Below are 16,003 nucleotides of genomic sequence, written 5' to 3' on the forward strand. Positions count from 1 at the left end.
TCCATCCATGCACGACGACCCAACTCAGTCTTGAAAAACAATGCTTAATTTTACAAGTCCCTGTAGCTTTGGCTACAACGTGAATTATTAATCTTCCACAGCTTGCAAAGTCTTGTTTCAAAGCTTTGTATTTCCAGAGAGAGAGGGGGAAAATTTAATCAAACACTAAGAAAGAAGAGTCTGAGGGTGCACAAAGTCTTCAGAGACAAACTGTCACTGTGAGAGGAGTGAAAAGGACAAGCCAGACCTGTGCTAGCATGGTTGAGCTTCACCTCAGGTGAGTTTCTGCAGCATGCGTCTCACGTTGTCATGTTGCCACTGCAAACACATCTGTCTCCCTCTCTCTCTCTCTCTTTCCTCAGGCCTGCATATGAAGGGAAATGTTATATTTAGCTGACCAGTATTTTGTTTGTTCACTGGATGTATCGGTGCCCTTGGAAGACTGCCAGATTGCTGCTGAGCCCAATCTCTCTCTCTTTCTTTCTTTCTCTTTTTGTCTCTCATATATATGTATAAATTTATAAATATACATTTGATTGACTGCCTTGAACCTTTCAGTGCAAGTCAGCTGATTTATTGTGACATTGCCACCCAGAGTGAAATGCCATGTCCAAAAGTACCAAGTTGACTTCACATTGCACTTCCAAAATACTAATAATCTTCTAGAAGCATCAAGAGTTATCAAAGAAAACTGCATGCTCATTTAATCCTGTCAATCATGAAACACCTTGGGTGTATTAATACTGTACTTTATTACCACTTTATTAAAAGGACAGTTCGCCAAACAAAAATCTAGCTCCTAAATGACAAAAAAGCATTATGAAAATGGCCAATTCATCTTTTGCATTAAATTATAAGTCTTAGTCATTATTTACTTACCCTCAAACCCATACAACTTTTTTTTTTCATCAGTGGAACACAAAAGGATATGTTCTGAATGATAATCACGCTGCTCTTTTCCATACAATAGAAGTGGATTTTCAAGACTTTCAAGCTCCTAAAAGGACAAAAAAAAAAGAACCATAAAAAGCACCATGAAATTGGCCAATACAACTTATGTGTTATATTCCAAGTCTTCAGAAGTTTTGTTTACAAAAGACATATCAAAACATAACAAAAATTTGTTATTCACTGAATATCTTGCCTTGACATTTTTGGTCTCTATTCACTTTCATTGTATAGAAAGAGTAACAGTTGATGCTCCTTTAGCTTTTTTTGGTACAATTTTCACTGCCAGAGCAAACAAAACAGAATAATTGAGCATGTCGTGGCTGAAATGTCAATTCTTTTCATATTAGTCTGAAATATACAATGTATTTTTGTACACTGTAGTATATTAAATGGCACTGACCTCACTTCTGTGACAATTCATCATGCTAACACCTCAGCAAACCAGTTTACCTGTGTCTGACCCGAGGATTATATCAAAATTAGAATTTATTAAATCGATATTTGCCATGTTGTTTTATCTGACACATATTTAGATAGTAATGAGCTCAGCTCACATCAGATTCGGGCCTAATTGGATACATTACCTTGGCAAAGCTTCTGCATGCGTGGGTGCCGCGATCCTGGAAGGTTTCACCGTGTAAATGCGCTTTAAGAGTCTTAAACGGCATTTGTTTTTGAAGACAAATATCCCAAGCAGTCATTCAGGCTTAAAAAAACCTTGACCTACTTCTAAACATGGAAATACTCAAAAGAAAATAAGTCAGTCTGTGTGTGATTGTTGTCTTGATTACAGCGTAAAGTGCAGTCAACCTGCTGCCCTGGTGGTTTCTCACTCAAATTCTCTGTAAATGAGATTACCCTTCCCAGAAAGCTTTTGTGCACTCAAACTTGGTTTTCTATATACTCACATGTCTTTCACAGAATCTCTTCTCTTCATGTGAGAGATTAATGCGAGTGGACAGGAGCAAACAGCTGAATCACACTTTCAAAGGCTGCATCACACGGCATCGGGGTGGCCACCTCTGCTCTGGCCTCGTCTGATCACTGGACCACGTTGGCTTTTATCAGCACAATCTGCTCCCGTGTCCCTTGTGATGAGAAATCACCTGGCCTCCAATTGAGGAAAAGCTGTCCAAACCAACCGAGGTTCACCAGTTTGTGGTCTGGACCTCAACGGCGACACTCACAAATTTAATGTAGAATTTGAACTTGAATACAAAACCTCAGCGGCGGAAATCCTCAAATACAAACATTTGACTGTTAATCATTACGAAGATGATTTCTGAAGAAGAACTCAGACTGAATTTGCTCATTTTAATTGGATGTATGCAATGCAGCTCACATTTCCTAAATAAACAAAGGGAATTGAGCTTTGCCATTTTCAAAGTGCAATGAGTCTTATCATACATCAGCAAATGGAAAGTGCAATGAGGAGGAGCTGTAAAATCATTTATGTATTCATAGAGAATTACTCAACCTCTGCTACAGTGTTATCGTACTCTGAGAGTTAGTGTGAAAGCCCCAGATTGAGAAACATTTTTGGACAAAAATAAAAGCAATATAAAGTGTTTACACCAACATTTAGACTAAAATGACCCTAAAAGCACCAGAACCTGCTGCTAGCATAATGGAGCTTACAGTGAAGTTTCCTGCACTGCACTGTAATTAGATTTTTATTTTTGCTTTCCTCTGCCAACCTGCTTTGCTTGTGTCATAACGATTAACTGGCAAGAGAGCTTCTTCCACACTGACCTTTAGACAATTTTATCACAAGTTTAAATTTGTCAGCTAACAATGTCCTACAGTGGATATAAAGTACATGCAGCATAGTATAAGTCATTTTTTTCTGATTTGTAAAAAAAAAAAAAATCCACTACATCTCTATATGTACTGTGTAAAAGAGTATTATGTAGTTTAAATTACATTTGAAACAGTTTTGGGATATAATTGTGCCTGGAGTTTAATGAATATGAAATACACAAAATATTATTTAATAATCATAATAATAATAATAGTAACTAATAATAATTTAACATTTTAGGATATTTTGACCAAATGATGGATTGATATGTAAAAATAAAAATAATTATAATAATATTTACAATGATAATATTTTAACAAGAATATTTTAATTTTATTTATTTATGTATTTTTTGCTCAAGTTGACCAAATTACAGCTTGTTTGCAAATGATAAACAATAAAAGTATTCTGTTCAAAAGGGATTTTTACCTTGATTTTTCACATCACGTTTCTTCTTGGCTGGCTGTCTCTGTGGTGTCTCTTTGTAACCAAGTAAAGAAACAACAACAAAAAAAAGATGGTGTTAGTGGCTAAATTGTTGGTTATTGTGTAAAATGTTTATAACTGAATGGCAATTTGTAATGTGTGTAAAAATTACAAACCTTTTCCCACAATAAATAACAAAATGGTTTATTTTATTATCTTTGCGATCTACATTTTAAATCCAAATTTTATTATTTATTTTCATATTTTAAGGTCTGGGAAAGGGACCTTCAGTAAAAGGGAAAACAATAAAATAGTAAAAATAATTAAGTTTAACATGTCATCCATATAACAAAATCTGTTGGTTTTAATAAAAATCAACCCCTGAAATTCTAAAAATGTCCATAATTCATCATACACACGTTTATGTGCATCATACATCTGCAGGAAAGCCACTGCAAATGGCGGTCGGTGTCACTGAGGTTCTGTAGGCGGAGAATCGCCGCCTCCTCAAGTTGCAGCTACGCTTATCTCAGTCAACAGGCTGCGGCGAGTCTGACAAGCACTTTTGTCTCAGCCCACGTGCACTCCTTTATCTCTCTTTCTTTCCTTCACCCTCCTCTTCTTCTTCAACAGCTGTCTAAACCCAAGCACCCCTCAGCCTCTTCATCACCCACTTACGCCAACTTTGCGCAGCCAATTAGCATGTTGAAATCCCAATCAAAACAACAGTCTGTCAGCCTGTAACAGAACGACACTCGGTTACTCAGCCTTCATAATCCATACGCCTGAGAGTTGAGCTTTGACAGTACAAGTGTTGTAGCTGTGGTGATATCCCTGTGTATGTCTGGAGACTTTCTGGATGTCTTAGTATGCCAACACACACCTCGACTCACAATACAACACAGAAACTATCATATATAGATCATTCTGCAATGGTAATCTGCAAATTGGAGCACTTAGGGCAAATTCATTAAGTATGCTATTGCTTTGTTCAGCACATTTTTTTTTTATTGTGATCATTTACTCTAATAGGCTTAATATAGGTGTTGCTGATTTGGTGGAAATAGGACTAAAATTAAACTTGACGACAAATAAGGGACATTTCCATAGTATGCTTAATGTTTTGCTCAACGGCTGGTGTCATTATTATTAGCAGGCATTGAGCGGCCAAACGCTTTCTGTCACTTGCAAATGAAGATGTATGACAGCACATTTCTCCCAGTTCAAGAAGCATTGTGGACTCTCTGGAAAATGTTTTTCCTCCACAGCTTCAATTTGTATTCATTTCAGTGTACAAAAAAAGAAAAAAAAAAACATCTACATATTGTGAAGGGCTCGTCATAGGAGGATGAATGAGGAGATTATTTGCATAAGCTGCCTCAGCATTAGCTATAAGATGGATTTTGCATCACTAGCTTTGTGATCCCTGACTGTAAGAGTTTCTCTGAGATACCAGACAAGATGAGACTCTTTTAGATTTGATAGCAGAATCCAAAACTGACACTCACCAGATGCAAGGAAAGCTTTTTAAAAGTTGAAAGACTCTAAAAAATAAAAGTTATTTACTAGCATGTACTGTATGGCTCCATTAAGAACTTTTAATATACATGGAAACTCTTCATTGCACAGAAAGTTCTTAATAGTGGATAAAGGTTCTTCAGATTATTAAAAAGTTTTGTTAAGTGGTTCTTTTAAGAACTTTTCCATTCAAGGTTCTTTGTGGAACCAAAAATGGTTCCAAATAAATAAATAAATAGCCAGCCAACTGTTGGAACCTTTATATATATGAGTGCATGATACATAGTTCATTTCATTTTCTTCTAAAGAAGAAAATGAAATGTTTTGTGTTTTACCATGGAGCAATAAAATAAAAATGAATGAATGAATGAAAAAAATAAAAAATAAAAAAATGAAAAATATAATTAAAAAATTACTATTTTTTGTTTTATCAGAGATAAACAACGTAAGAAAATCAAAAAGATTAAAAAAAAAAAAAACATTTAAAGTTCCTTTTTAAAAATGAGTTTCTCAAATTGAATTGACTGGTGCCTTTGTACAGGTTTCAACAGGTCTTCTACACTAGAAGATGCCATAACTGAATTATTCCCTCAAGTGAAGTGTCCAAAATCACTGATTCATTTAGTAATAAAATGCTAGTTGATTTATTTACTCAACTGATTTGTTCATAACACCAGTTCATTTAGTAATAACACATCTGCACTGAAAATAATAATAATAATAATAATAATAATTGGTGTACAAATTTCAATTGTTAGTAAATTTCTAAATTTAATTAAAATGAAAATGACAAGTAACACATTAAATTCAAATGAAATTTTGAAGTAGAAAAAAAAAGAAATAGTATTTTCTTCTTAAAATGTAGTCCAGTACACTGTAAAAAAAAATTAAGTTGTAGATAAAACAAAGATAATTTCATTTTTTCTTTTTGTTGCTCAGAGCCAAACAGTGGTTAAATATGCTTTGGTTAATTTGGTAATCATTTTGTATAAGTGGAACAAAACCAACCGAAGTAACTGGCAATATTTATAATATAGCTAAAATGTCAGTTACTTAATATTAGTTTTTTGTTTATTGAACTGCTGTATTACAGTAATATACAAGTGAAGACACAGAGAAATTGGGTAATATATCATGCTAGAAACAATAACTGGCTCTGTTTGCCAGAAATATAAAAGGGAAATATTTCTTTGTCATAGGGACACGACTGTTTCATAATGAAATACTGCAGCATACAGTTTCATGGCCAGTAAGAAACATTTATGGCCTGTAAATTTTCTCAAAGGTCAGAAAGTCATTTTTTGACCCAGCTTGTTAACTCTTTCTATTATATATTCTGCTCTGTTTACCAAGATGGAAAGTAGGATGTAACACAGTGGAGAGACAAATGGGCAAGCCAAAGGAGCGCCGGAAATGATTTTTCAAAACAAATTTGGACATCGATTCCCTAAGGTTGTGGAACAAGTGAGCAGGTTTAATTGGGAAGATGCCCTAGAATAGGAGCTCACCTGGAGAGGACCATTTTTTACACTCTTTCCTGGTTTCTCTCCGTCTCTCCCCCTCCCTCTCTATATTCTTTATCTCAGTCTGTCAGAGAGGCTCTGTAATCACTTCATCTGTTATCAGTCATTCCCACTGTTTCTGCCATCCCAGAATGCTCGGCTCTCGGTTGAAAGTCTCCTCTATCGACAGCCCTGGGTTATCAGCAGCCTGTGAGGGAACATCACACGGACACTCCGTTTGCTGTGCATGTCTCTTCTAGATTTACATTGTTTTATTCTCGACTAGTTCATTAAAGTATATATATATATATATATATATATATATATATATATATATATATATATATATATATATATATATATATATATAATCATCTCAAAGTAACTAAACTACTGTATACTGTATTGTATAATGTATATATTCATACTGTACATACTGTAAAGTTTTCTAGTAATTATTTGTATTTAATGGTGAATACAATAAGAACAGAAGTCATTCAGTTCGGAATGGCATGAGGGTAAATAAATACAATTAGATTTTTTTTTCTCGAATTAACGATTCCTTTAATCATATTCTTCAAAAGTACTTTTAATTTCTTAAACTTGTTTGTCTGCTTCAATGCCGATATTACAGTACAGCATTGTTTTTTTCGCTATGCATGCATCACCGTGATTAGGAATGCTGTCCTGGATGTGCTTTGTGCTGTCGGATCTGTTGACTTTGATTTGCCTGTTGTCTTATTTGTTCCCTGTTTTTGCATCAGTTCCAAATCCATATCATGACTCAGCCCACAAGCAAGCTGCCCGCGTCTATATTTGCACTGACTCAAAAGCGTACCGTTAAGTGGGTCACATCTTAGGAAACTTTGGCCTGCTTTGCCAGTTGGACCCATGGTAATGAGGACAAAAGGAGGGCGAAATCTGTTGGCCCTTGTGCGGCGCTGACTCATAAATGAGAGCGCTGCAGATTGACGCAGTCTTACCAAATTTTGGCCCGACCTGCCGGGAGCTCGACGTGAGGGTAGCCTGTATGACCTCATCGAACATCCTCATAAATCAGAAAAGTTTGGTGCTCCTAAAATGTATTTTCCTCTGAGTTTGCTGCAATCTGCATAGAAACGGTTAAGCAGAAAACCTGCGATGGAAGCAGCAGTTTTATGACTTTGCAGCTGAATTAAATGAGGCATGTTGATGGCTTTGTGCCTAGAGTGATAAAAGTGATTTTCTTTTATTTTTTCACGAGCAGGCCTCAGTGGTACAGGTAGCCTCAGTACTTGGCTTGATGGGGCCTGTCCATTTTCAGCTCCCTTTTGCTCTAGTGGAGATGAAGAGGCCGTGATTGTGCCGGAATAAATATCCGGGAGTGCATGTGGCCTGAATCAACCCTAGTTCATTTTGCTCGACATTGTAAGGTCACTCTCAATGGCTGGGGGGAGGAGGGGACGTCCTGCTAATCCAAGCCCTCTTCCAGCTCACATGTAGGGATTACATCTTCCTTTACATTACGACAATCGTCCCCGTGCATCTCGTGATGACCTGTTCTCGAAGCTGGAGAAAGAACATGACCAAAACACATGCTTAATTATGGCGCATCTCTACAGCTGTTGCATTTTCTGTTACTATGGTGACAGTCAGTCATGTTGGCCTTGATGTTTTCATAGACCCCTCTAATTACGCTCTGTGGTTTAAAATGACTCTGGACGTTTCGGTGCACTTGCAAATGCTTCTGACAACACGGTTCACTGAAAGAGAAACTGTAAAGGTAATGTTTGCCCTACAAAACTTGAGGGCAACGTCTTTGATTCTGATATAGCGCATATCCTAAATCATTAGTAGTAATGTTGTATGTGTATGTCTACATGTTTGGTTAATTTTGTTAATTATATTTTACAATCATCCAAGCCATTTTACTCTGTGCCCTAACGATTATGAAGACAAATACTATTTTTCAAAAATTAGTATTTGTAAAAAATAAATAAATGAATAAAATAAGTATTTGTTCTGTTGCATTCTGTCTGACAAGTCGATAATTATTTTAAATAGCAGTATTTTAATACTGACCTACAATCAATAAATTGTTGATGTAAAAATGTAAATGGTTAAATATTAAAATTATTGATAGCAATACATTTTAATTAAAAAATTTCAAGTTCTACAAATTTAAGCATTACAACAGCAAAACTGTATAATATATATTTAATTTCAAAAGTTGAAATTATATTTAACATAATTAACTTTAAGTGATCTTAATGGCAATAATAATCCAAATGTAAAAAAGATAAAATGTGCATGCATATTTAAATATCCAATACAGAAATATATATTAAAAAAATCTCTAATAATGGTAGATAAGATATCAATACTGTATATCATGCATCAATGCACCAAGCACAATAAGACCATAATGTGTATTAGAAAAGTAAATAGGTTCAATGTTAATTTCATGACTTATAAATATATAACATATATAGCATCAATATATAACATTAATCATATGTTGTATGTGATTTTGTTGCTTTGTGAAGAAATTTGGTCACTTTCACACTGGAAAAAAAATGGCGTAGAAACAATTTTCACTTAGAAATTGCTAGTAGATTTCACAATTAATTACAAAGAAACAGCAAGTAATACATTGAATTAAACATGACATTTTGAAAAAAATAATAATAATTAGGTCCCACTTTATATTAAGTGGCCTTAACTACTATGTACTTACATTTAAATTAATCATTTGGTACAATGAACTTTGTTTTTACATTGTACTTATATTTTTAAAATACCTGTATGTAATTACTTTTTTTTTTTTTTTTATGTTAGTACATAGAAGTTAAGGCCACCTAATATAAAGTGGAACCAAAAATTAAATATTATTTTTTTTTATTATTATTATTACACTCCAATAATTTTATTTAAAACTTCAAAAAATAATTATTTTACTATGGAAACTGGCCACATCACACTAACTTGACCAAGTAAACCATATCATTTATTCCCATTTAATTATTATACCTGCCAGAAATATTATCACATTAACTCACCTTGAAATGTCATACATATATCATGCTAGATGAAGCTTTGTGTGAGTCGGCCGTACGTTTCATTTATCATTGGGAACACACAAGCCTGAGATCCATAAACAAAATCCAGCCTCCTGTGAGGCGCAGTAGATGTGAGGTGGCCGACACTCTCTGACAGCATCTGAAACCAGCCCCTCCGGCAACCCATTTATTTTTAACTCTCCCTCATCCCACCCTGCAAAAAAAGCTACCAGCTCACCATTAGTGCAGTCACATGCTGTCAGCGATGCATGGGCCAGTGGATGGCAACAAAAGACCAAGAGTCCCCTCTATACATATCCAATCAGCTTAAACTCTAAAATAATAATAACCAATAAGATATCTCAGCATTTCAAAGTGTGCTCCAATTTTCCAAGATAATCAATCGTTATTTTACCTACTTTAACACTATACTTGTATTGCACATCAAAAATATTCTCATTAGCGTCTATATTTATGTTTCTAAGGATTGTAGAAGAAATATCAAGCAAATGCTTCTTCAAGTGCAACCTTGAAAAAATAAAATTCTTGCGGTGGGAATGAATATTTGCAGCTGCTGAAGATGAGACAGAGCCAATGGATGATTGACGGAAACATGAAAGCATTGTAACACAAGAACCGTGTGGAAGACGGCATGTTTGTGTGTTTGCAACTCCTTATTTTGTTGTGCCTGTTACAGGACTGCCAGCTGTGCCGTGCTCCAGTTTTAAAAGCTGAAGAATAGTCTCTCCGGAGAGCAAAACATGCAGTCTTAGATGCAGGAGAGGAATGGACGCCCACTTTCTAGCTTTAATGCACTTCAAAAACAGTTTGGATGCATTAACCACCTCTGGTTAATATTCTGAGTGTGTGGTGACCCCGATAGAGTGCAGCATAAAAACTCCCACCCATTTTGCCATGACAATCGTGATCTATGGGCAAGCTTACAACTGTGCATGCGTGTGAGGCCACGGGTGTCTTTTTTACATTTCATTCTTGGAGCAATCATGTATCTCAACCACTGTGTCTATTCTGTCATTAATGCTTTAATAAAGCATGAAGGTGGCTCGCTCGCTCACCTTGAGGGTGTGAGCATGCATGCGTGTGTGTATGGGAGGGTGAAGAGTGTGTCAAGTGTCCGCTGCTGTGTGTCAAACTGACTCACCAATCAGGAGAGGAGGTGGATTAGTTCATTGCTGTAGCAGTGGGCAGACTATTAGAGCTCCTCATGCAGTCACATCATCTCTTTTTCTCTGTGCATGTGTGAGCATTGTAGAAATGGCCTAAAAACCGAAAACAAGATATCAAAACAAGTGGAATTAATTTTTTAACAAAGGTATTTTACCAAAATCACGTCTCTCAGATTTGGCCTGCAGTTCAACTCAAGAAAGTACGGTCCAGGTTACTATGTTACTCACAAGCAAACATGGTGAATAATGGTCTTGATTTTTGAATGGTCAGCAGTTAAATAAATGAATGTATGAATGAATATCACAATCATAAGCTGACTTTTTGAAGTGATTTAAATATTAAAACATTATACACATATAATGTTTAATTCAAAAATAAAAAGCGAGTTCATAATTACAGGATGGTAATTGAAAAAAAAAAGTATTTTTATAAAGTCCTTTATTTTTTGCCATACTGCACAGATACTTAAAATGTAATTAGATAATTGGTTAAACTATATTTATAACATAAAACATAAATATAAAACTGTAAAAAAAAAAAAAATATATATATATATTGTGGCAGGGGGGGCGTGGTTTAGCGAAGTCTGCAGCGGGAGAGAGAATCAGGAGACGATCGGTAAGTGAGTGGTTTGGGCAGAGACGAGCAACACCTGTCTCTTGTTTCAGTAATTGGCGTGGAGAGAGTATAAAACGCCAGGAGAGACAGAAGCAAGACAGAGAGAGACGGACTGCTGACGTGACCCGAAACCGGAAGAAGTCACCCGGAAGTGTTATGTGATCGTGCCGTTGTTGATGCTAGAGTAAAAGTCACCGTTGGTGCAAAGTTTGTTTATGTTAATAAAATATACGTCAGCAGTCCAGCCGACCCCTTTGTCCTCTTCCTTTCCTCCCACGAACTTACTACACTGGTGCCGAAACCCGGGAAAGGAAGAAGGAGTGCCGCCGCCATGCAGAGTCCCTCCTCTACGCCATTTGCGGACGTCATTTCATCCCTCGCGGCCCTGCATCAAGAGCAACACCAGGCCCTGCTGGACTTAAGAACGGATCAGGAGCGGCGATTCCACGCCATCCTTCAAGCCCAGCAGGAGGACCGCGAGAGGTTCCGGAGCTGGATCGACCGGGAGGTTCGCGCCGAGGCCACGGGACCGCCCGCGGTACCCGCTCACTTACCCCTCCACAAGATGGGACCACAAGACGACCCGGAAGTTTTTCTGGAACTGTTTGAGAAAGCTGCGGAAGCGTGCGGCTGGCCCCGCGACCAATGGCCGGTCCGTTTGATCCCCCTGCTCTCGCGCGAGTCCCAGGTGGCCGCACAACAGCTACCGGTGGCGAACCTCCTGGTCTTCGACGACCTGAAACGGGCCATCATTCAGCGGGTCGGCCGGACCCCAGAGCAGCATCGCCAGCGGTTCCGTTCCCTGGACCTGGGGGAATCCGGTCGGCCATTTGCGATGGCCCAGCAGCTCCGGGACTCCTGCCGCAAATGGCTACTGGCCGAGGGAAGTGACGTGGAACACCTCATCGACCTCGTGGTGCTGGAGCAATTCATCGCTCGGCTACCGAAAAAAACAGCCGAGTGGGTCCAGTGCCACCGTCCCACGTCACTGGACTCGGCCGTCCATCTGGCAGAGGACCACATGGTGGCGTGCCCCGGGGTCGGCGAACCCCTAACATCTCTCTCTCTCTCTCCCTCTCTCTCCTCCCCGTCTCTCTCTCGACCTGTCCCTCTCCCTAGGTCCCGTCCACCCGGTCCTCCTCGTGTCCCGCCCCGGGGGCGGGGCGGGTTTGTGTAATGGTATTATGGGAATCCAAGGGCCCCGCCCAGGGGGGCGGGGCTGATGGCTGCCGGAGGGGACAGCGCTTCTGTTTCCCCGCTCTCTCCACGCCAATTCTCCAATCCACTCCCTGCCACTGGGGCGGCGGGGAGGTCTGGGCTGGCCTGTTGGCGTTGTGGGGACCCGGAGCATTTTGTGGACAGGTGTCCAGTGATGGAGGTGGGGACGATGATCCGGGTCCCGGATGTCCCACAGGCCACCCCCTGTCAGGCAGGAGAGTACCAAATACCTGTGAGTATCAAGGGGGGTACATATCCGGCCTTGGTGGATTCAGGATGTAACCAAACCTCAATCCATCAAAGCCTGATTCAACCGGGGCATTGGATACAAGCCGTGTGGTTAAGGTGCGGTGCGTACACGGGGATGTGGTGGAGTACCCCGGTTGTCCCAATTATTATTCAATTCAGGGGACAAAAAGCATAGTGTGGAGGGGGCGGTTAGTCCCCACCTCCGGCATCCGATAATTTTTGGGAACAAATTGGCCCGCGTTTACTGTTTTTATTGGGGTCGTTATGTGCGGATGCCTCTTGGGGAAAGAAGGCACGGAAGGAGGCTGCGCGTGTGCAGGTGGGAGAAACTGAGCCAGGACCGCGGGGTTCTGCTTCTGGGGAACCGAGCGAAATCGGGAGACTTATTCTCTCGGAGCGTGATGACTTTCCTCTGGAGCAGTCTCAGGATGAGACATTAAAACACGCTTTCCAACAGGTCCGCTCCATCGATGGCCAGCCTCTCCAACCTGCCCACCCGCTCACCTATCCGTATTTTGCCATTTTAAGAGATCGGTTGTATCGAGTGACCCAAGACGCTCGGACAAAAGTGAATACAACCCATTTGTTGATTCCGAAGAGCCGCAGGGAAATGCTTTTCCATGCGGCTCATTCTAATCCTATGGCGGGCCATTTGGGACAGGCAGCAACACTGAATCGCCTCATGACCCGTTTCTTTTGGCCAGGCATTCACGACAACGTGCGCAGGTGGTGCGCGTCTTGTCCTGAATGTCAGTTGGTGAATCCACCGGCCGCCCCAAAAGCGCCTTTGCGCCCCCCTTCCCTTAATGCAGGTCCCCTTCGAAAAAGAATTGGTATGGACCTCATCGGGCCATTAGAGCGATCTGCACGGGGACATCGCTTTGCATTAGTCATAGTTGACTATGCAACACGATATCCTGAAGCAGTGGCCCTCTGCAACATTTCCGCTAAGAGTGTTGCGGACGTCCTGTTTCGTCTTATCTCCCGGGTGGGGATCCGGAAAGAAATCCTCACCGATCAGGGCACGGCGTTTATGTCACGTACGTTACGCGAACTGTACGGATTATTGGGCATTAAATCGATTCGAACTAGCGTCTATCACCCACAGACCGACGGCCTGGTCGAACGATTTTAATCGCACACACCTATCCATGATCCGTAAATTCGTTCAAGAAGACGCCAAGAATTGGGATAAGTGGCTAGAGCCCTTGTTATTGGCTGTGCGAGAGGTCCCACAAGCCTCCACGGGGTTTTCCCCCCTTTGAGCTTCTCTATGGACGCCAGCCCAGAGGGGTGCTGGATGTACTGAGAGAAACTTGGGAGGAGGGGGCCGTCTCAGGGCAAAAACGAAATTCAGTATGTGCTGGACTTGAGAACAAAACTCCACACTTTGGGGCGGCTATCAATGGAGAATTTGTTACAAGCCCAGGACCGCCAAAGCCAGCTATATAACAGGGGAACTAGATTACGCAAATTTGCACCGGGAGAGAAAGTACTTGTATTACTCCCAACGTCGAGCTCAAAGTTAATGGCTAAGTGGCAGGGGACCGTTTGAGGTCGCACGACAAGTCGGAGATCTCGATTATGAAGTAATACGGTCCGATAGGAACGGGGCCCGTCAGATCTATCACCTCAACCTCCTAAAAAAATGGAATGAGGCAGAATCAGTGATGTTGGCAACGGTGATTGGAGGGGAGGAGGATCTCGGACCAGAGGCGAATGTCAAACCACAATCCCTCGCTCTGGCCCCAGGGGGAGATCACCTCTCGCCGTCCCAACTTACTGATCTAACGAAATTACAGGCAGAGTTTGTCGACGTCTTCTCGCCCCTACCGGGCCGTACTAACCTGATTCAGCACCATATCGAGACCGAGCCGGGCGTGGTAGTTCGCAGCCGGCCGTATCGCTTACCTGAGCACAAGAAAAAAGGTAGTTCAGGCTGAATTAGGTGCAATGCTTGACATGGGAGTAATAGAAGAATCCAATAGTGATTGGGCGAGCCCGATAGTTTTAGTTCCGAAAACGGACGGCTCAGTCCGGTTCTGTGTGGATTACCGCAAGGTGAATGCTGTGTCGAAGTTCGACGCGTATCCAATGCCGCGGGTTGACGAGTTGCTTGATCGGCTAGGCACGGCTCGTTTTTATTCGACATTGGACTTAACAAAGGGTTATTGGCAGATCCCCTTGTCTCCATTATCCAAAGAAAAGACAGCTTTCACAACGCCGTTTGGATTACACCAGTTTGTCACCCTTCCTTTTGGGTTGTTCGGGGCGCCGGCTACCTTTCAGCGCCTCATGGATAAGATTCTGCGGCCCCATGCTGCATATGCAGCTGCCTACCTGGATGATATCATTATATTTAGTAATGATTGGCAGCGGCATATGCAGCATTTGAGGGCTGTCCTGAGATCGCTGAGGGGAGTGGGACTCACGGCCAACCCAAAGAAGTGTGCGATTGGGCGGGTGGAAGTAAGGTATCTGGGCTTCCACTTGGGGCATGGGCAAGTGCGTCCCCAAATTGACAAGACAGCTGCTATTGCGACCTGGCCACGTCCCAAGACCAAAAAGGAGGTAAGGCAGTTCTTGGGGCTGGCGGGATATTATAGACGGTTTATTCCTAATTATTCGGACCTCACCAGCCCTTTGACTGACCTTACTAAAAAGGAGGTGCCAGATACGGTCCAGTGGACGGAGCCGTGTCAGCAGGCCTTCACCCAGGTAAAGGCTGCCCTGTGTGGCGGGCCGTTGTTACACTCTCCTGATTTTTTCTCTCCCTTTTCTGTTGCAGACGGACGCGTCGGACAGGGGGCTGGGTGCAGTCCTGTCCCAGGAGATGGAGGGGGAGGAACGGCCGGTGCTGTACCTTAGCCGGAAGCTCTCAAAGAGAGAGGCTAAGTACAGCACCATAGAGAAAGAGTGCCTTGCTATCAGATGGGCCGTCCTCACCCTCCGCTACTATCTCCTGGGGCGAGAGTTCACCCTCTGTTCGGACCACGCTCCTCTGCAGTGGCTCCACCGCATGAAGGATACCAATGCGCGGATCACTCGTTGGTATCTGGCTCTACAGCCTTTTAAGTTCAAGGTGATCCACAGGCCGGGTGTTCAGATGGCTGTGGCCGACTTCCTCTCCAGAAATGGGGGGGGGGCTGCAGGCCGGATGGCTCCCCGGCCTGAGTCGGGCGGTGGGGGTATGTGGCAGGGGGGGCGTGGTTTAGCGAAGTCTGCAGCGGGAGAGAGAATCAGGAGACGATTGGTAAGTGAGTGGTTTGGGCAGAGACGAGCAACACCTGTCTCTTGTTTCAGTAATTGGCGTGGGAGAGAGTATAAAACGCCAGGAGAGACAGAAGCAAGACAGAGAGAGAGACGGACTGCTGACGTGACCCGAAACCGGAAGAAGTCACCCGGAAGTGTTATGTGATCGTGCCGTTGTTGATGCTAGAGTAAAAGTCACCGTTGGTGCAAAGTTTGTTTATGTTAATAAAATATACGTCAGC

General features: G+C 41.5%; 1 protein-coding gene across 1 annotated transcript in view; it reads left to right on the plus strand.

Annotated features, from left to right (window-relative positions):
- LOC109074599 (transmembrane protein 168-A) overlaps positions 1-16,003 on the plus strand; it is a 56,811-nt gene that overhangs the window by 26,440 nt on the left and 14,368 nt on the right. The gene's annotated exons all lie outside the window — the stretch shown is intronic.

Source organism: Cyprinus carpio, chromosome A4, assembly GCF_018340385.1.
Source record: "Cyprinus carpio isolate SPL01 chromosome A4, ASM1834038v1, whole genome shotgun sequence".
NCBI lineage: Eukaryota > Metazoa > Chordata > Actinopteri > Cypriniformes > Cyprinidae > Cyprinus > Cyprinus carpio.